Here is a 7,525-nt window from a genome sequence, read left to right as displayed (position 1 = left end):
TTATCAGTCAAACCGCATAACAACATACGTTGTTCCCTTTGTCATCGGTATGTTACTTGCCCGAGATTCGATCGTCGGTATCCAATACCTAGTTCAATCTCGTTACCGGCAAGTCTCTTTACTCGTTCTGTAATGCATCATTCCGTAACTAACTCATTAGCTGCATTGCTTGCAAGGCTTATAGTGATGTGCATTACCGAGAGGGCCCAGAGATACCTCTCCGACAATCGGAGTGACAAAACCTAATCTCGAAATACGCCAACCCAACATGTACCTTTGGAGACACCTGTAGTACTCCTTTATAATCACCCAGTTACGTTGTGACGTTTGGTAGCACCCAAAGTGTTCCTCCGGTAAACGGGAGTTGCATAATCTTATAGTTACAGGAACATGTATAAGTCATGAAGAAAGCAATAGCAATATACTAAACGATCAAGTGCTAGGCTAACGGAATGGGTCATGTCAATCACATCATTCTCCTAATGATGTGATCCCATTAATCAAATGACAACACATGTCTATGGTTAGGAAACATAACCATCTTTGATTAATTAGCTAGTCAAGTAGAGGCATACTAGTGACTATATATTTGTCTATGTATTCACACATGTATTATGTTTCCGGTTAATACAATTCTAGCATGAATAATAAACATTTATCATGATATAAGGAAATAAATAATAACTTTATTATTGCCTCTAGGGCATATTTCCTTCAAATGCTATGGTTGGGTTTTACCTTAATGATCTTTAGTAGTTGCGGATGCTTGCTAGAGTTCCAATAGTAAGTGCATCTTTCAACTCAGGTACTTGCTTGAAATATTAACTTCAACTCCTGGAACATCTCATATGGCCCATGACGTTCAAAACATCTTTGAAGTCCCGATTCTAAGCCGTTAAGCATGGTGCACTAAACTATCAAGTATTCATCATATTGAGCTAGCCAAACGTTCATAACGTCTGCATCTGCTCCTGCAATAGGTTTGTCACCTAGCGGTGCATCAAGGACATAATTCTTTTATGCAGCAATGAGGACAATCCTCAAATCACGGATCCAATCCGCATCATTGCTACTAACATCTTTCAAGATAGTTTTCTCTAGGAACATATCAAAATAAACATATGAAAGCAACAACGCGAGCTATTGATCTACACCATAATTTGCAAAATACTACCAGGACTAAGTTCATGATAAATTTAAGTTCAATTAATCATATTACTTAAGAACTCCCACTTAGATAGACATCTCTCTAATCATCTAAGTGATCACGTGATCCAAATCAACTAAACCATAACCGATCATCACGTGAAATGGAGTAGTTTTCAATGGTGAACATCACTATGTTGATCATATCTACTATATGATTCATGCTCGACCTTTCGGTCTCAGTGTTCCGAGGCCATATCTGCATATGCTAGGCTCGTCAAGTTTAACCTGAGTATTCTGCGTGTGCAAAATTGGCTTGCACCCGTTGTAGATGGATGTAGAGCTTATCACACCCTATCATCACGAGGTGTCTGGGCACGATGAACTTTGGCAACGGTGCATACTCAGGGAGAACACTTTTATCTTGAAATTTAGTGAGAGATCATCTTATAATGCTACCGTCAATCAAAGCAAGATAAGATGCATAAAAGATAAACATCACATGCAATCAATATAAGTGATATGATATGGCCATCATCATCTTGTGCTTGTGATCTCCATCTCCGAAGCACCATCATGATCACCATCGTCACCGGCGCGACACCTTGATCTCCATCGTAGCATCATTGTCATCTCGTCAACTATTGCTTCTACGACTATTGCTACTGCTTAGTGATAAAGTAAAGCAATTACAGGGCGATTGCATTGCATACAATAAAGCGACAACCATATGGCTCCTGCTAGTTGCCGATAACTCTGTTACAAAACATGATCATCTCATACAAGAAATTTAATCATCATGTTTTGACCATATCACATCACAACATGCCCTGCAAAAACAAGTTAGACGTCCTCTACTTTGTTGTTGCAAGTTTTACGTGGCTGTTACGGGCTGAGCAAGAACCATTCTTACCTACGCATCAAAACTACAATGATATTTCGTCAAGTTAGTGATGTTTTAACATTCAAGGACCGGGTGTAGCCACACTCGGTTCAACTAAAGTTGGAGAAACTGACACCCGCCAGCCACCTATGTGCAAAGCACGTCGGTAGAACCAGTCTCGCATAAGCATACGCGTAATGTCGGTCCGGGCCGCTTCATCCAACAATACCGCCGAACCAAAGTATGACATGCTGGTAAGCAGTATGACTTGTATCGCCCACAACTCACTTCTGTTCTACTCGTGCATATAACATCTACGCATAAAATCAGGCTCGGATGCCACTGTTGGGGAACGTAGTAATTTCAAAAAAAATCCTACGCACACGCAAGATCATGATGATGCATAGCAACGAGCGGGGAGAGTATTGTCCACGTACCCTCGTAGACTGAAAGCGGAAGCGTTATGACAACGTGGTTGATGTAGTCGTACGTCTTCACGATCTGACCGATCCAAGTACCGAATGCACGGCACCTCCGAGTTCTGCACACGTTCAACTCGGTAACGTCCCACGAACTCCGATCCAGCAGAGCTTTGTGGGAGAGTTCCATCAGCATGACAGCATGATGACGGTGTTGATGATGCTACCGACGCAGTGCTTCGCCTAAGCACCGCTATGATATTGCCGAGGTGGAATATGGTGGAGGGGGGCACCGCACACGGCTAAGAGATCAATGATCAATTGTTGTGTCTAGAGGTGCCCCCCCCCCCCGTATATAAAGGATGGAGGAGGGGAGGCCGGCCAGCCCCTAGGGCGCGCCAGAAGTGTGGAGTCCTACTAGGACTCCCTAGTCCTAGTAGGATTCCTCCTCCCACATGGAATAGGAAAAAGGGAAGGGAAAAGGAGAAGGAAGGAAGGGGGCGCCCCCCCTCCCTAGTCCAATTCGGACCAGACCATGGGAAGGGGTGCGGCCACCTTTTTAGGCCTATCTCTCCTTTCCCGTATGGCCCATTAAGGCCCAATACGAATTCATGTAACTCTCCGATACTCCGAAAAATACCCGAATCACTCGGAACCTTTCCGATGTCCGAATATAGTCGTCCAATATATCGATCTTTACATCTCCACCATTTCAAGACTCCTAGTCATGTCCCCAATCTCATCCGGGACTCCGACCTACCTTCGGTACATCAAATCACATAACTCATAATACAAATCGTCACCGAACGTTAAGCGTGCGGACCCTACGGGTTCGAGAACTATGTAGACATGACCGAGACACATCTCCGTCAATAACCAATAGCGGAACCTGGATACTCATATTGGCTCCTACATATTCTACGAAGATCTTTATCGGTCAAACCACATAACAACATACGTTGTTCCCTTTGTCATCGGTATGTTACTTGCCCGAGATTCGATCGTCGGTATCTCAATGCCTAGTTCAATCTCGTCACCGGTAAGTCTCTTTACTCGTTATGTAATGCATCATCCCGTAACTAACTCATTAGTCACATTGCTTGCAAGGCTTATAGTGATGTGCATTACCGAGAGGGCCCAGAGATACCTCTCCTATAATCGGAGTGAAAAATCCTAATCTCGAAATACGCCAACTCAACAAGTACCTTCGGAGACACCTGTAGAGCACCTTTATAATCACCCAGTTATCTTGTGACGTTTGGTAGCACACACAGTGTTCCTCCGGTAAATGGGAGTTGCATAATCTCATAGTCATAGGAACATGTATATGTCATGAAGAAAGCAATAGCAACATACTAAACGATCAAGTGCTAAGCTGACGGAATGGGTCAAGTCAATCACATCATTCTCCTAATGATGTGATCCTGTTAATCAAATGACAACTCATGTCTATGGTTAGGAAACATAACCATCTTTAATTAACGAGCTAGTCAAGTAGAGGCATACTAGTGACACTATGTTTGTCTATGTATTCACACATGTATTATGTTTCCGGTTAATACAATTCTAGCATGAATAATAAACATTTATCATGAAATAAGGAAATAAATAATAACTTTATTATTGCCTCTAGGGCATATTTCCTTCAGGTCGACCTTGAGCACTTGTATTCATGCTCATGGAAACAATGTAAAAAATTTCATGGAAGTTTCTCTGAAAATAATTATCCCCTTGTATATATCCATTGTATTATAAAAATAATGTGCCAAGCTTTGGTTTTAGGATGATTAGATTGCTTGTTTACTATGTGCAGTACAAAAATAAAAACTTTGGTTGTAGCGCGTGAATTTACATTTTTTACTGGAAACTCAAATGGGTCTGAAACTTTTTGCACATTACTTCTGTAAAAAGTTTTTAAATTTTCATATTTATTTTAGAATTTTTGGAGTTACAGAAGTATATGAAATTTCCAGATTACTACAGACTGTCATGTTTTTGACAGATTCTGTTTTCTATTTGTTGTTCGCTTATTTTGATGAATCTATGGGTAGTACCGGGGGGTATGAACCATGGTGAAGTTGGAATACAGTAGATATAATGCTAATATGAAATTGGAATGAGTTTGCAACAGTACCTAAAGGTAGTGATTTGCTTTATATACTAACGAATCTCTCAAAGTTTTTGTTAAGTTTTTTATGTATGAAGTGTTCGAAGAACGAGGAGTTACCGATGTAAGAAGAATAAAGAGAGGCAAGAGTTCAAGCTTGGGATGCCCAAGGCACCCCAAGTAAATATTTCAAGGATACTCAAGCATCTAAGCTTGGGGATGCCCCGGTTGGCATCCCATCTTTCTTCTTCAACAATTATCGGTATACCTTGGTTTTTGTTTTGTTCACATGATTGGTGTCCTTTGTGTTTTTATTTTTCTTTAGGAACCATGCTAGTATGAGATAGCCCTTAATTGATTTAAAGAATGCTTCATGTTCTTCAATTATATCTTTTGAGTATGGTTCTATAGAATGCTTCGTGTGCTTCACTTATATATTTTGAGCTAGGATATTGGTTAGTCCATATTAATTGTAGAATGCTCCATGAACTTCACTTATATCTTTTGGAGTATTAATAATACTATCATCTAAAGTGGGTTTGGAAGAGTGTAAGCTTTAGGAATTAGTGATCCCACTATTTTGGAGGGTGTTGAATCTTAGTGTGATATTCATGAAAGTGGATTTGGAAGAGTGTCAACTTTAGCTAGTAATGATTCCACTATTTCGGAAGAGGTTCCAATTGATTATGAGAACAAAGTTGCTATCTATGATGATTATTGTGATGACATGTATGCTATAAAGAATAATGTTAACCATGAAACTTTTCATCATGATTTTAATTTTCAATTGGATTATGCCTCACATGACAGTTATTTTGTTGAGTTTGCTCCCACTATTCCAAATGAGAAGAATTTTTGCTTATGTGGAGAGTAGTAAAATTTCTATGCTTGTAGATCATGAAAAGAATGCTTTATGTGATGGTTGTACTGTTAAATTCATTCATGATGCTACTGAAAATTATTATGAGGGAGGAATATATGCTTGTAGGAGTTGCAATAATATCAAGTTTCCTCTCTATGTGCTTAAAGTTTTGAAGTTATACTTGTTTTGCCTTCCTATGCTAGTTGATTCCTTTTTCATAAGTTGTGTGCTTAAAAAATCCCTAGGCATAGGAAGTGGGTTAGGTTTAAATGTGCTAGCCATATTCTTCATGATGCTCTCTTTATGTTTCAATTCTTATCTTTTATGTGAGCATCATTGAAATCATCATGCCTAGCTAAAAGGCATTAAAGAAAAGAGCTTGTTGGGGGACAACCCGATATTTACCCTTACTGTTTTTGTGTGTTCACATGATTAAGATACTTTAGTAATCATGTTTTATAGATTTTTTTTCAATAAAGTGCCAAGTAAGACCTTTGGGAAGACATGGGCGAAAGTTAATGTTATCTTGCTGTAAAAAACAGAAACTTTGAGCTCACGAGATTAGCTGTCATTTTTTACAGAAGAGTGATTTTGAGTTGATTCTTTTTTCATAAGATTAATAGACAAATTCCTCACTTTCAAAATTTTATTTCATAATTTTTGGAGTAGCATAAGTATGGTTGTTGTTCAAATTTGTACACATTGTTTTCTGGCAGATTATGTTTTCATTGCATAGTTTGCTTGTTTTCTAGTTTCTATGGCTTATATTGCTCAACATAATTTGTAGAAATGATATGGTACAGTAGGTATTGTGTGAGAACAATTATGAATCTTGTCTTTGACAGTACTAAAGTGAATGATTTAATCTTTATCATACTAACCCATCTCACGAAGTTCCGTTAAGTTTTGTGTGATTGAATGTTTCAAGTTTTGAGTGAGATATCGATATGAGAAGAATAAGGAGTGAAAATACTCTAAGCTTGGGGATGCCCAAGGCACCCCAAGGTAATATTCAAGGAATACTCAAGCTCCTAAGCTCGGGGATGCCCCGGAAGGCATCCCCTCTTTCGTCGTCAAAACTATCGGTATACCTTACTCGGAGCTATATTTTTATTCGGCACATGATATGTGTTTTGCTTGGAGTGTATTTTCAATTTTACTTGCTGTTTGAATAAAATCATTGGATCTGAAATCTTGAATGAAAAAGAATCCTCCCATGGCTAGTTAATTATTGGACTACTCTTGTTCTTCACTTATATCTTTTGGAGTAGTTTGCCATTTACTCACGTGCTCCACGTATATCCTATGAGTAAATGGTTGAATGAATTGAATATCATAAATCTGAATTTATATATGTTTCATATGCTTATAACATGGGGAGTAATGAATTCACACATAATAAGTATAGGTAGTAAACTTATTGAAAGTTAGCAAACGTAGTATTGGTCACTTGAACAATTCATGAAAGAATATTGAAGGAAGAGAGATTTCACATATAAATATACTATCTTGGACATATTTTGTAATTGTGAGCACTCATTAAAATATGTCGTTCTAAAAAAGTGATGTTGGACAAGGAAGACAACTTAATGGGTTATGTTTTCCTATATCCGAAACGTTATATTGTCTTGGATCATCCAACATGTTGAGCTTGCCTTTCCCTCTCATGCTAGCCAAATTCTTTGCACCAAGTAGAGATACTACTTGTGCTTCCAAACATCCCTTAAACCAGTTTTGCCATGAGAGTCCACCATACCTACCTATGAATTGAGTAAGATCCTTCAAGTAAGTTGCCATCGTGCATGCAATAAAAATTGCTCCTTAAATATGTATGATCTATTAGTGTGAGGAAAATAAGCTTTATACGAACTTGTGACAGGGAAGAAATAAAAGCGAGGAACAACATAATAAAGGTCTTTATCACAAACGGCAATATAAAGTGACGTTCTTTTGCATTAAGATTTTGTGCATCCAACCATAAAAGCGCATGACAACCTCTGCTTCCCTCTGCGAAGGGCCTATCTTTTTACTTTTATCTTCTACACGAGTCATGGTGTTCATCATCTTTCCTTTTTTACACTTTTTCCTTTGGCAAGCACTTTGTGTTG

Source organism: Triticum aestivum, chromosome 2B (genome assembly GCF_018294505.1).
Source record: "Triticum aestivum cultivar Chinese Spring chromosome 2B, IWGSC CS RefSeq v2.1, whole genome shotgun sequence".
NCBI lineage: Eukaryota > Viridiplantae > Streptophyta > Magnoliopsida > Poales > Poaceae > Triticum > Triticum aestivum.
Note: the sequence above shows the minus strand (reverse complement) of the source record.